This window comes from Hippocampus bargibanti, linkage group LG02 (assembly GCF_051943395.1).
Source record: "Hippocampus bargibanti isolate YZ-2025 linkage group LG02, ASM5194339v1, whole genome shotgun sequence".
Classification (NCBI taxonomy): domain Eukaryota; kingdom Metazoa; phylum Chordata; class Actinopteri; order Syngnathiformes; family Syngnathidae; genus Hippocampus; species Hippocampus bargibanti.
The window spans coordinates 23468589-23484165 of NC_142735.1; the positions used below are offsets into that span (position 1 = coordinate 23468589).

The 15577-nt window shown below is 41.1% G+C and overlaps 1 protein-coding gene across 38 annotated transcripts in view; it reads left to right on the forward strand.

Moving 5' to 3' along the window:
- ptprda (protein tyrosine phosphatase receptor type Da) overlaps positions 1-15577 on the forward strand; it is a 348859-nt gene that overhangs the window by 156060 nt on the left and 177222 nt on the right. The window contains exon 8 of one of the 38 annotated variants that reach the window (XM_088990303.1): positions 11132-11179. The exons of the other annotated variants lie outside the window; for them this stretch is intronic. The gene's annotated coding sequence lies outside the window, so the exon portion shown is untranslated. The remainder of the gene's footprint in view (positions 1-11131; positions 11180-15577) is intronic. 38 annotated transcript variants of the gene reach the window in all.

Sequence of the window (15577 nt, forward strand, 5' to 3'; positions counted from 1 at the left end):
AATTGGTTTAGGAACCATATAGTGACATCACCATCTACATGCACCTGCTAGTGATTTGAGTGATTTTCAGACATTCAGAGACCAGGTGTGTCAAACTATTTTTTTTTGTTGCAGGCCACATTCGAGTTACGATTTCCTCTCAAGGGCCATTATGGATGTGGGGAAACCATTACAATGTTTTATCTCCTTCCCATATTACATATAGAACGCACAACAAATGAATGAATAACTACTTTTCAAATCTAAAATAAAAAATAATGGCTGTTATTGTGGTTTACAGACAATTTGATATTTGGTATCATGGCCCTTGATATGCTTGATCTGCCTTTGTGGGCCAAATAAAATTCTGTGGCAGGCCGGATTTGGCCCCTGGTCCTTGACTTTCGCACCTGTGATGTAGCTGCACTGAAAAACATTTGACAAATGTATTCATTTATGGCAGTAAATGGTGGGATTCTAGTTGACACACACGACAGGTTGTATATAAAGTATTTAATAAAGTTCAGACTTTTTATATAATGAGTATCACATTTTTACTACATTGTGCCTCTTGACATGTTATCAGGTTAGAGGGTTCAGGAAAGTGTTAAGCAGTACTTTATTAGTATTTCAGATGATGTTGACCATGAATTAGTTTGTTTCCTCCCGCAGTTCCTGTCAAGCCGTTTGAACAGCCATAAACCACAGAAACCACAGGCGGTTTAATGTCAGCACTCCGTCTCAGTTGTTAACAAGCCGTGGCGACCGCGGTGGAAGCGAACTCAACTCTTTCAGAGAGTCCCACAAGTGCACTGCAGTCACTGATCGCGCTAAAACACGGTGCAGTATTAATTACTGTTTGTAAACAATGCACTTTGCGGAGATTATCGCACGTGCTCAGCATCCGCCGCGCGCTAATTCTCGCCAGTGATTAAGCAGTGAGGCAAAGACAGCTACTCAAGATGAGTTCATTGGCATGTTTAATGAATTGCGCTTGGGAAAATGATTCAATCATTACTTTGATTAATTCTCCGCGTGGCGGATAATACTTCAAACGTCTGCTAGGTGTGTCAATAGCGGTGCAAACTGGTGAAATGAGGCTGACCCTTTTTCAGATATAGTAGGAAATAATGTGGCCATTTATTATTCTGACGGTAGGGTTGGCGATCGCAATGCAAATGCTCGCTTTGGAGGAAAACACTGCTAGGGAAGGTCAGCGTAATATTTTGATTAACACCCTGTCAACCCAACTCGTTGAATGGAAAAACAGAAGCAGATGAGTGCCGGTCAATTTTGAACATTTTGACAGTGTTTTCGAGGCTCAAAGAATATTGTGCTTTTGGAAACACAGATACTACCAAATGAAAGATTAGACTCTCTTTTTCCATCACATACTGGACAAAAAAAATGACTTCTATCTTCTCCCAAATCACCCATCTTCCTGTATTTTATGCAAAACATTGACTTTCATGCTTAACTCATTCACAGCCAGACAATGTGCAAAATTGTGCCCGCACCAGTGCCAGGGTTTTTGTCATTTTATTTCAAATTCTTGGATCCACAGAATATTGAGTTTTAGGACTACATCAACATTCAATGCAACGTAAGAAACCTTTGACTCTCTTCTTTCATAATATTATATATATATATATATATATAATATAATATATTTAAAAAAATAGTTCATTTGTAAGTTATGTGGGTGTGGAATTATTTGAGGTTGAAGTGGGGGTGGCTGTAGGAAAGGCGAATGCTGCCCCCTCGTGGGAGGGAAAAACCTTGCCAGAGGTCTGACGAGCGCTTTATTCCCCCCGGAAAAAAAAAACAAACACATCGGGGAATAGCGCCCCACGTTGTGCTTTTCAATGTTTCAATTCCAGAATAGATTCAGCAATGGCAGTGAATGAGTTAATAGATATATTTTTTGATTTTATATTTGAACAGGTCAAGTTCACACTTGCTAAACGTTATATCTTTGCAAGCGATTTAGTTGTACTACTAGTCGCAGTATTAGTTATAATAAAAGTCAGAGTAACATTAGTGGTAGTATTAGTAGTAGTAGTAGTCGTAGTTGTAGGAGTAGTCGTAGTAGTAGTAGTAGTTGTAGTAGTATTTAGTAGTGTGTCCATGTACGCATGAGCTTATCTGTTTTTGTATATGTAAATGCACTTGCATTTTGTTATCACTTTTAAATTCAAAATATATTTTGTTTACTATTTGAGACACTTTGTTGTAGATTTAAGCTGCTTGGTACAACCGAATTTCCTAGGATCCACCAAGTTAAGCAGATTCCGCATTCTCCTGGCCCAAAAAGAGCCATTTGCTAGCCATTTTTAGTTTAATCATACATTTTTTTAACCTTGCCGACTTAATGGTCAAATTGGAGCTGGTCAAGACGTTTGTCTGCCCATCCCCAATAAAAAAAATAAAAATAAAGAAAAAGACTATTTCACTCATTGGCGTTCCAAGTTGGGCTTCGCATTGCATTGCTTGATGTCCACGGTGCCCATGCAGTTAAATTTCCCCTTTGTGCATCAACGGTACTTGGTGGCTCGCATGTTCTGAGACTGCGCTTTTTCAGAATCAGAATCATCTTTATTGCCAAGTATGTAGAACACACAAGGAATTTGTTTCGGGTCGAACACGCTGCACTAGTATCATCATCAAAAAAATTGGAAAGATGCACTATACAGTTCAATTTGGGCTACTGTTCAAAGAGTTTCTTCGCCCCTTCAGACATGCCGGTGAGTGGCAAACATCTAACGGAAGCAAGGCAAAATCATTTGTGAGAGATCTTGTCAAACACATTAATCCCCAACCCTGAGCCTCGGGGTTCTGGAACGTTTTCCTGTCATGCTGCTTTGCCAGGCGCCCTCTTGATAATACCCCAAAGATAAAATTAATTGTGCAGGGAGATGTGGGATGGGGAGTATCCAAAAGGACCTTGAGCAATGCGTGAAATGCTCTCCCATTCTCGCTCGCTTTCTCTACATGTGAAAACGGTGAAACCGAGAATGCGTCACCAGCGTGACATATTGTCAGGCAGTTTGTCTTTCACGTCATATGGATATTTGAGAATTTCATTTCTTCAGCAAAACAATTTGAAGAATTGCATAACATGGAAGGGAATTGAGCTTGTTGCCACCCCTTGGTTCAAGCTTTCACTCATCTATGTAACGAAAGATCTTCTCACGTTGGCAAACACCATAATCAAGAGAGGTGATATGTGCCGCGGCTCATTTGCATGAACCGGGACCGCCTCCTAAAAACACAATTCTTCTTTAAAATCATTTGTCTCGATTTCACAAGACAGCCTGGGAGCGAGAGCATCAAGACAAGGTAGAAGTTCACGACAGGACCTTGGGAGGGGCCATTAAAATTTAAGCCCCAGGACCGGTTCAAAGGATGGCGACAGCTTCTGTTCAACGACTTCTGTTACGCTGCCTGGAAACCCAAGCGGCTGACGGCATAATTCATAAACTCGCCGAGGGACATGTCAAACATCGGACGGAAAGAAAAAGACGTTTGCTGCAAGTGACGGAGCAAACAATGATTCACCTGCTGCCCTCTGCGGCTCTCTCACTCCCTAGCATTTGTGTGTGTGTGTGTGTGTGTGTGTGTGTGTGTGTGTGTGTGTGTGTGTGTGTGTGTGTGTGTGTGTGTGTGTGTGCGTGTGTGTGATACATGGATCACTGAATGCTTGGAGTTGTAAAAGGTCAACCAACAGGACCCTAAGTGCCTTTGTTGCAAACGCGATGAGGCGGTAGAAAATCACACTTTCAGAATCAGAAAATCTTAAATAGTCCCACAATGGGGACATTTGCAATGCACTCGAAGCCAATGAATGGCAAGTCACTTCCCCAAGTGTCCATCAAATGTGCCACATACCAAGGTGATGCACCCTCCCCTCTGCTGTTCTGCTGAACCCCCTCAGCCAAGTAATCACCAAGACAAGCTATAGATACCGCTACAAAATAGGAGCGATGATCAGTCACCTCCTTGACATGGATGACATAGAGCTGTATGCTAAGAGCGAAAGGGACATAGACTCTCTGATCCACACAACCAGGATCTACACCAGTGACATCAGGATTTCATTTGGGCTGGAGAAATGTCGTCGGATGGTGACTAAGAGGGGCAAGGTAGTCCAAACTGAAGGGGTATCACTACCTGAAGGAAACAATGAAAACAGCTACAAGTACCTCGGCATACCACAAGCCAATGGCAAACTCGAACTGGCAACAAGGAAAGCAGCTATGGCCAAATACCTCCAATGGGCGAGGCAAGTCCTAAGAAGCAAGCTCAATGCCAAGAACAAGACACGGGCAATCAACAGCTACAAGAGAAAACAGAAAAGTGCAGTGTTGCGAACAGCATGGATATTGCGCAGAACACTCAAGCTTCCTGGTCTCTGGTAGAAGACCCGAGCCAACATGGGGAATTGACTCCACCCAAGGGGTGAGACGAGGATTAAAAAATACAAATATACATATACAGGTAAAACAAAAAAAAATAGAAGATTGTGAAAAAGTTCAGGAAGGCACTCCTGAACAAAAAACAATGGCAGCAACGTCTTAACTGTGCGAAAGAAAAAAATAACTTGTCTGTTGGTCGGTGGTCCTCTTTTCTGATGAGAGCAAATTCAGCATCTGATTTGGAAATAAAAGTCCCAGAGTCTCGAGGAAGAAAGGAGAAGCCCACAACCCAAAATGCTTCAAGTCCAGTATGAGGTTTCCACAGTCTGTTAAGGTTTGGGGTGACCTGTCATCTTCTGATGTTGGACCACTGTGCTTTATAAAGTCCAGAGTCAACGCAGCCGTCTGTCAAGAAATTTTAGAGCACTTCATGCTTCCTTCGGCAGATCAGCTCTTTGGAGATGTTGATTTCATTTTTCAACAGGACTTGTCACCTGCTCATTCGGCTAAAATTACGAGAGCCATTTTTCTGCTTATTTCATGTGATATTCTAATTCTTTGAAACTGAGTTTGCGGTTTTCATAAGCTGTAAGCCATAATCATCAAAATTCTAACAAATAAAAGTTTGAAATATCTATCAATTTGAACACTCTCCACTAAAATACGGGGCATCACTCATTGTGAAATACCTGCGAAGGATCAAGGCGATGGGAAAATAGCTGGGGAGAGGATGCGCTTTGCTGCCCCGTGACAGGCATTTCCAATTCGAAAAGTAAATAAATCGTGACTCGTGCATCAGTCAATCATTCCTTAAGTCAGGTCACAGATTTGGAATTTTAAAGTGATGGCGGTGGTAGGTGGGGTATGATGTTGTGGTGCTATAATTGTACTTAAGAACACAATTTGACAGTTTTACTCAAGTAGTTAAGTTTGAATGCAGAATTCAAGATCTGAGTTTTTGCCTACCATATATCACCATTTTTGTAAACAATGGGAACTAAATGTGTCGGTTATAATGCAATTTGGGCAGATTGAAATCTTGTGTGTGTTTTACGGTATCGTATGGAAAATGCGTTATTGCTAAAAACGCTTTGCTTTCGTGTTGTCTTTTGGATTGGATTGGATTGTTGCTTTGTGTAAGCGGGTTCGGTAAATGATACAACTTCTGGATAGAATTGAGGTTCTTTATTAGGATGGCTGTGTTGGTTGGATGGAGAAGGCAATTGACGTGTGGCTCTCGTAGGCTCTCATCAGACTGACTTGCAGCAGCGCGGATGCTCCTCTGGTCTATAGCCAGGCATCACCAGTTGAACATGCAAATACGATTTGCTCATATCATTACATCTCCCTTTCTTAATTGAATTTTTTACCAAATGTAATGAATTTAATTATGTCAGTAATTAGCAAATTTAAACTTGAATAAAGTCTTTCCAAATTTGCTCCATCTGCTTTACTGGGGTACCTTGATATTTAAATATGGTGACTTTGTTCTGCTGAGGATGAGTGGGCGGGGAGGGGGGTTGGTCAAAAAAGTGTTTTGCGACATCTAAGTCTTGTTTTCAAAAGCGTGCATTAACATCAACAAAAGTAACATTTTAATCAGAGAAAACATTATGACATGGGTTTTATGAATCACTCGGGAGCTCTCAAAAGCCCTCCCAAATCCATTTTTTCTGTGTGGGCATGGATTGGATCATGGGGGTCTCACGGGCAAAGCCATCCAGCCTACATCAGGCACAGCTGGTTGCAAAGGAGCGCAGGTGTAACAAACAAGTCGCCTCTGGCCTTTAAAGCTCGCCCATGTGCTAATGATTGGAACCCGCCTCGCCTCACCTCGCCATCCCCCAAAAAAATCCAACCAAATGTGCTCCTTCTGTGTCACAATGCACCCGAAGCCAACCAGTTGCAATCAGCCAGACACAGCTGGCTCCCTGCACCGCTGTAGATTAGTTCCTGTATTGCCTTTTTCAATTAACTCCAGCCAACATTATCAGAACACATCGTGATTGTGAATAACTTTCAGAACGGGGGGGGGGGGGGAATACCCCGCCCCCTCCACACGTCCCCGCTTTTTTTTGTAAATAAAGTGACATGACTCATTAATGTGATAAATGGCTGTGCAATTCCCTCAGAGGTTTCCTTCAAACCCCGTTTCCACCCCCCACCTCCTCACCCCCCTTTGTGGGCTAATTCGAAAAGGGCGATCACTTAAAACCCATGCCTGAAAGTGCTGAAGCAAGCAAGGCTACCAGCCAAACGGTCCCTTTTTTTCAACTGTTGACGCACCCAAGGACCCATTTTGTAGTTCACAGCAAATCATTAACTTCACCCCGGCCACTCGCCATTGTAGTGAGATGATAGTGAGGAGAGGGGACACTTCAATAGAGGTGGATAGGGGGATGAAAAAAGGTCAAGTAAGGCTAAATAAAGGCTAAATAAGCTGTATGTGACTTGAAAATGGATGGGATGACCAATGACAGATCTGCCTGGAGAACACAAGGATTCCAGATAGTAAAGAAGGGACACTCTGAACACGCAAACAAACAGCCCACACTCACACTTGGGGACAATTCTGACTGCCCCATACATGTTTTTGTGAAGTGGGAAGAAACGGGAATACCCAGAGGAAAGCCACACAGACACTTCTCAATTAAGTCATGCAAACAATGAAATAAACGACTTCCACAATTAAGAAAATAAACAGAGACTGTTTTTTAAAACGACAAAAATAACCTACACTGATATAACAATGAAATATTGAATGACAGTGCTCAACATCTCCAAGTTGACCATTGAAATAATATGAAGTACTTAAAAAAAACACAAAAAACAAAACAATGGATTAAAGACTATCAATTTAAACACATTTGAAAGCGATTAAGGAAAATTAGAAATAAATAAGTAAATTAATAAATATAAATACCTAAATAAATTAATGAATACATGAATAAACAAACACACATATAAATAAATAAACAAATAAATAAATACTGTATAGTATTTTCTGTTGTATAAGGCACACCCCCAATGAATGGTGTATTTACAAACATTTTCCATATATATGACGTACCGGACTATAAGGTGCATTGCCAATGAATAAAAAAATGTTTTCAAATATCATTAATATGTAAGTTTTACAAATATAAGGCACACCACATTATAAGGCGCTTCGATGAGAAGGTTTCTTCAGCCGTCATCTGTACAAAAGTGAAGGTTTCGGACGTTTCGCCTCCTATCCAAGAGGCTTCGTCAGCGAACTAAAGTCTGACTGGTCGTATCGGCCCCATTTATATATCCCTAATGTCCAGACATGGTGGCGCCGGACACAGCTATGATAGGTCCCTACTCTCAGGTTGGGGGGGGGGGCAGGGGACCCCTCCCTGTGGCCCCACTGATTGTACCTCCATTCCTGACTAACGACTGGCCTATTACCCCCACTCCCCCCGGTATCACCTCATCAGCATAACGACCCTCATCAGCATTGCGATAGTTGCCTAACCTGTTTTGCCTAAGCAGGCTATTGTATGAACGATCCAAATTGAACCTCACCCCACCAGACCGGTTTAATGAAGGATTTTGTTGTTTTATAAGAATCGCTTCTTTTACCCCCCTTTCAAACCATCTATGTTCGCTAAGATTTTAACCTCATTGTCGTCAAATGAGTGGTTGCTAGCTTTTAGGTGCAAATGTACTGCCGATTGAGGCCCACTAGTATTATCCCTGCGATGTTGATAAAGTCTTTTTTTGAGAATTTGTTGAGTCTCCCCAATGTACTGCTCTTTACAATTTTCATTCTTACAATGTATGGAATAAACTACGTTACTTTGTTTTTCATTTGGTAGCCTATCTTTTGGATGCACTAATTTTTGCCTTAACGTGTTTATCGGTTTGAAATAAGTAGGAATTTTATGTTGCCAAAGGACTCTTTGTAATTTTTCAGAAACTCCTGCAATGTACGGTACTGCTACTCCTCTCCTTTTTGAATCTTGAGAATTATTCGTTTCGTTCGCTATTCTTTCTTTCTGACATTTGTTGAATGACCACTGAGGGTACCCACAGTTAGTGAGTGCTCTCCTGATATGTTTTGACTCCTTTTCTCTACCTTCAGTGCTAGTTGGTATTAGTTTAGCCCTATGCTGGAGGGTTCTGATAACTCCTAGTTTATGTTGTAAAGGGTGGTTAGAGTCAAAAAGTAAGTATTGGTCAGTGTGCGTAGCCTTCCTAAAGACTTCTGTTTTTAGCGCTCTGTCCTCTTTTATAACTACTTTACAATCCAAGAAGGCTAGTTGGTTCTCTTGAATGTCCTCACGAGTAAATTTAATGTTGAAGTCTACAGAGTTGAGGTGATCTGTGAAGGATTGAATTTCTTGTTTCTTAATTATGACAAAAGTATCGTCCATATATCTAAACCAGTGTCTAGGTTTTGTCCCCGGGAAGGATGTGAGGGCCTGTTTCTCCATGTCTTCCATGTAAAGATTAGCCACTATGGGTGAAACTGGTGAGCCCATAGCACAACCATGAATGTGTTTATAAAATTTTTCCCGAAATTGAAAATACGTAGTATTAAGGCAGATTTCTAATAATTGGCAGATGTGATCCGGTTTAAGTTTGGTTCTTTCATGCAGGGAAACATCCGCCAGCAGCCTCGTCCTCACCACTGAGACTGCTGCTGGGGTTGGGACAGATGTAAAGAGAGAAGTCACATCGTATGATGCCAAAGTTTCCTCAGGTTCCAATATGAGGTCTTTGATCCTCTCTACAAACCCTGTGGTGTTCTCTACGTGATATTCTGTGTTACCAACCAACGGAGTTAAAATAGTTTTTAAATATTTGGCAACATTGTATGTAGAGGGGTCAATGCTACAAACAATGGGTCTGAGGGGGAACCCTTCTTTATGTATTTTTGGCAGGCCCTAGATACATGGCGTGGCCTCTCCCGGGTATAATCTAAAATACATCTGTTTGTCTATATGTTTTCCTTTCTCTAACTTTTGGAGACAGTCAATCATTTCTTTCTTGTATCTATTGGAAGGGTCCCTTTTTAGTTGCTCATACGTGTTAGAATCACTGATTAACCTATTTATTTTGTCTTCATAATCCAATGTGTTGAGAAGCACTGTGCATCTGCCCTTGTCTGCTGGCAAAATAGTAATATTTTTGTCTTTTTGTAGAGGAGTTAACGCCTTTCTCTCTTCTAATGTTATGTTGGACGGAGGAAGTTTGGCACTACTGAGAAGAGCTGATATTTTAATGCGTAGATCATCTGCCTCTGCATACGAAAGTTTGTTATTTTTAATAGCCGATTCAGTAGCTGTGATATAATCTATTGCATCAATCTATTCCCCCCCCCCCCCCCCCAACCTGAGAGTAGGGACCTATCATAGCTGTGTCCGGCGCCACCATGTCTGGACATTAGGGGTATATAAATGGGGCCGATACGACCAGTCAGACTTTAGTTCGCTGACGAAGCCTCTTGGATAGGAGGCGAAACGTCCGAAACCTTCACTTTTGTACAGATGACGGCTGAAGAAACCTTCTCATCGATGGACCACTCCTCTACGACTGAGAGCTTACACAGACGTATTATAAGGCGCTACGGTAAATGCTGGGGTTACATTTTATATATCCCAGCATGAGCCGCACACTACAGCTTCTAAGGTGGATGCTGACAGTAGTTGCGAGACCTATTGTGCGTCAACATTACTACACATATAAGGAGCACCTGCGTCTATACGCAGGGTCATCTTCTTAAGAAAATCATGGCTATTGGGTTTGCCTTATTCACCGGAAAATACGGTATACACAAAAACAATATACAGTATATATATATATATATATATATATATATATATATATATATATATATATATATATATATCGGTTATATCGATAGTACTGCTTATTACGATACTATTTCTATGAACGCAAGGAGAAAATTTACATGCCGCAGAATTTTTTCGAGATATTTATATATATATATATATATATATATATATATATATATATATATATATATATATATATATATATATATAAACAGATAGATGACTTGCGGTTGCATAGCTCTTTACGTTTTCTTGCCGTCAATCCCGATATATATATATATATATATATATATATATATATATATATATATATATATATATATATATATATATATATATATATATATATATATATATATAATGACGTTGGGTGACAGAAAATGTCACCTGGTTTTTCAGCATAGAAACGTGCACCTTCGTTTGGAAGGTCACAATGTATACGTGACATGAGAAAAAGCCCGTGTTTCCTAGACGGCCCATGTTTTTACAATGAGGCTCGAGTTGAAGTGGCACTTAAGGGGTTTGATTTTGAGTCCACCGCACCCCCGAAAGGCAAGTGTGTGAGGTCCTTCCAGGTAACAGGTGGAATAAAAAAGAACAAAATCCCCATTTTATGTCCAGTCTTTGGTTTTCGCCAGGATTGCTCTCAAGTTGCCATGACAGCATCGTGTCCGCAGATAAATACTCGAGCGCACCTCTGGGTTTTTTTTGGCAAACGAGGACACACCATCTTCCTTATTTCTTACCTTTGCCAATTTGCTCCCGGGAGGTCCTCAGCCCTTGTCTTTATTACGGGAGTTCCTCATTGATCAATCACTGTCACGGAAGAGAAGACTGCTCTGTAATTGCCCGGTGTTCTAATCATGAGTGACACCCCTCCTCCTGACCCCCCCCACCACCACCCTGTCGCAGGTCTCAGCAGGGAGAATGTTCCTTGACTTTCACACTGAACAACTCAAGGTAGGCTTTTCCCCCCCCCTCTTTCACACTATTTCCTGGGATTATCTTTTAAAATGGTCCTCCTTTAGTGAAGCTTAGTTAAGGGATTTGAGGTCAGATAGGTGCCCAAAATCCAATGGCAGAGGAAAAAATATTAAAAAAGACATGTATATACAGTATATATACAGTAAAGTCTCGTTATATCGATATTCTCGGGAGTCCGAAAATTATCGATATAACCGGGTCTATCGATATATCCGACCCTGCGCGCATGTAATTTTCTCCTTGCGTGCATAGAAATAGTATCGATATAACCGGGACTATCGATATATCCGATATCGATATAACGAGACTTTACTATATATATATATATATATATATATATATATATATATATATATATATATATATATATATATATATATATATATATATATATATATATATATATATATATATACATACATATACATATATATATATATATATATATATATATATATATATATATATATATATATATATATATATATATATATATATATATATATATATATATATATATATATATATATACACACACACACACACACAGTAAAGTCTCGTTATATCGATATCGGTTATATCGATAGTACTGCTTATTACGATACTATTTCTATGAACGCAAGGAGAAAATTTACATGCCGCAGAATTTTTTCGAGACTTTACTATATATATATATATATATATATACATATATATATATATAAACAGATAGATGACTTGCGGTTGCATAGCTCTTTACGTTTTCTTGCCGTCAATCCCGAACACAACATATGACATGTCGTGATTTGTCTTGTCAAGGAAAAAGCACCATTGTACAGCGTCAATGTTAAAGTCACCCCCCCAGCCTCAATGCAAAACACCCAGATATGCAAATGACGCACTGGGCTTTATGCAAATTTCCAACACCACCGATTTACCAATGTCATTCATGCGCCGGCTCGAGAACAAGCGTCCGTAATGTTTTATTCCCCCCTCACAGTCCGAAGAAGAGAAGGTCGCGTCGACACGACATGATTGTTTTATTCAACGTTGATGAATCCGTGCTGATGCAGCACTTTAAAAAATGCATGGGGGAGGGAGTCTACATTTTCTGAGAGACTCTACCTAAAGTGTGTTTCCTCAAGAGATTGCATTTGGCCTTGGCATTTACCGAGATTGCAATGTCATTGTCTGCGTAACTAGAAAGGATTATGTTCTACGAGGGGGACAAAGTTTTTTAAATTTAAAATGTAATCAGTATAATCACCAGAAGCAATCAGTTCCTCTTCATTTCACCTGATCGACCCACCTCCCCACCCTTTCTCACCCTGTGCTTAAACGAGCCCATTAAAAGAGGGAGCGTCTTATCAGCACCCCGGATTAATCCTCGACTTTGATGAACATCTGCACAAGTTTTTCCCAAATATCATAGTTGCCGATTATGTTCAAGGGTGGGTGGGGAGCAGCGGGACTTGCTGCTCAGACAAAAAAAGGTTATGTTCTTTTTTTTTTTTTTTACAAATAAACCAATGAGTGGAGTTATTTATTTATTTATTTTTTTATTTATTTATTTATTTAATTGTTTATTTATGTAGTTATTTATTTAGTGTGAGTATTTATTTTTAAACGGGGCGCAGTGGGAATCAATCTGAGGTTACTCTGCGATCTTTTGCTCGCTTTCCTCCCATCACCACGGAAGGCGATCCGAACTTGAAATGCCGCAATCTACAGTATTTGTGCACATTGGTTCAGAAATTATTGGTAGTTGCATTTGACGATTGGTCCTGCTTGTATTCAAGATAATTGTCCATTTCGGTAAGCAGCGCTGACGGTGCAGGCGATGCAATCGACTCTGACGTTTAATGATTCAAATAATTGGTCATCATCGGGACGCGTCAAAGTGCAGTGTGCCTTCTTTTTGCCATTGAAATCAGAGTGGCTGTCACATCTGCGCACATTATGAATGTCAATTTATGGCCCCCCTCCACCTCCTTAACGGGTCTGTGCCTATTGTGTGGGAAGTACTTCATATGTGTGTTTTTGCAAAACTAAACGAGAATCCATCTCAGCCAGGATTTAACACAGAGTCCGCCAGGGTTAGCGTAGCTTCATCACACACGCATAATGACTGCATGGTAAAGATAATGAAATGTCTATACGCCGCGGGGGGCTTGTGTTGGAAGTCAATGGGATGCATGGCAGGATCCCGATGGTGCTTGGCCACTTGTTTAAAGCGAGTACTTTTGCTATCGATGCTGTCGCTCACTGTGCTAGCCCGCAGATCAGTCTTTGTCTTTTTTGTCAGCTCGACGCATTGATCGGCCAAATGGTACGCTTTCTTTGTCCTTTAGCACCCAGCCTTGCTTTTTTGTTCCATGGCCGGCGTTTGCCAGAACCGTTAACCTACAGCAAGCCTAGACATGTGGCATCAAAGCTAAATGCTAACACAGCTGCCTGCAATATGGCTTTCTGTCTCAACGGCGGACATTTTTATAAGACACTCTTCCCCCAGTTATGAGCTACCCCGGCAATACCGTCGTGCGGATCTTGAAGGATTTTAACCGCCGTCCTTGAACCCTCCTGCCTGTTTATTTCGGACATTTTACTGTGAGAACCTAAATAGCAACATTCACCCACGATCGGCACGGAAACAGTTATGGAAACAGGAGCCCGGCAGACTAATCTGGCCAACGTTGGCTTGTAGCGAAGACCTTTAGAAAACCGCCCAAGCCGCGATGGGCGACACGGACTCCGAAAAATGACAAGTGATTATCAAAGCGCCTCTGGCTTGAAGGAATGTAATCCCCCTGATGTTGGCGTCCATGAAAGTCTGAATTAGATCCCTCAAACAATGTCTGCATGTCGACGCTGGTTAAACCCCCGGCGTTTTAGTCCCAAAATGAAGTTGACCCTGTCAGAAAGCTTAAGGACGCGCGAGTCGCACGACAAAGCCCTTCAGTCGGCGTATTCCCTCCATCTGCGTTCCATCTCCTCCACGTAATGAGTTCCTTCTAGCCAGACCACGGGGGCTAATAAGGCTTTTATCTGCTTTTGATATTAGATATTAACACCTCATCAACAGTAAGCTCTCGGCCGCCCGCTCCATTTGCATGAGCTGAACAATGTCTCTGAAAAGTAATCTTCTAAAATTCAAATCAAGGCTCTTACTGAATGGCCAGCAGGATGCCGCTACCCATCACTCAAACTGCGCACCTCATTTAAAGCTTTGCAAAAATCGCTGCGATCTTTAAAAAAAAAAAAAATCAGGATCATCGCAATCTTACGCTTGGAAGCGCAAAAATGATAAACGCTACGCTGCCAGCAACAAAAAAAGTAAGTCTGAGTGACACAATCGGGATTTTTTTTGTTGTTTTAAAAAAAGCTATAAATAGGAATGTCAGTGAGGCGATCCTTGTGATCTTTCTTGCGGGGCTTGGGGGGGGGGGGGGTTTGTGTGGCAAGAGTTGGCATCAGACATCATATTTTATCATCATTAACATACCGTTGTTGCAATGGTGACAAGTGCCTATTTTAGAAAAGAAGAAAAAGGTAAATCCTGTTTCACAGTGCAAAGGTTTCAGCTTTCTTATCATTCCTCATGGCATCTTTTTGTCAGGTGCTATGAGGAGAGGGGTGGGAGGGGAGGGGGGGTAAAATGATATATGAACTGGGAAATATACCTGGGAGAAATAGAAAATAAATGACTTGGCTGTGGCAAAGAGGAGAAGGAAGACGGTGAGATTTATCAAGTGGAGATGGAAATGTCTGCCGAGTCGCGGTTGAAAAATTAAAGTTTTGGGCCGAGCTGCATGGCGACGAGGTCAAATACGAATTTGAATCACTCTTTGCTTTAAACGTGACCAAAATCACAGCTAAACTCGTGTTACGTATGATTCACAGTTGACTGATAGAAAAGGTCATAAACAGCAATGGCGGAATTGAACATCGGGTTACGTACGGTATTGGAGCTGACTGGCCCAAAATCCATCAACGTACGGAAAAATGAACATGTTGATGGATAAAGGTTAAACTATTAGGGAGATGTTTGCCATCCATCTGAAGCCAATTTTACAGATTCAGCTCAAGTGGGTGTGTATGTGTGTGTGGGAGAACGGGCTGTTTAAACAACAACCCCCCACACCCCTAACGCCTCTGAAAGAAAAAGGCAAGTCAATATTGATTGATCCCAGAGTCTTAGCAATTACCTCCGTGTGCAGAAGACCATGTTAAGGTCAGTATTATCTTTGCTGATTTTACGGGTCAACAACCTGGCTTGGGCTGGATTAACGAGGGAGGGGTGCGGAGATGCAGGGGAGGTGACTCTTTTGCTCAACTCAATGATATTTTATGACGCGGGTTAAAGGTGGAAAGTCTCACACCCATAGGTTCCCCTTT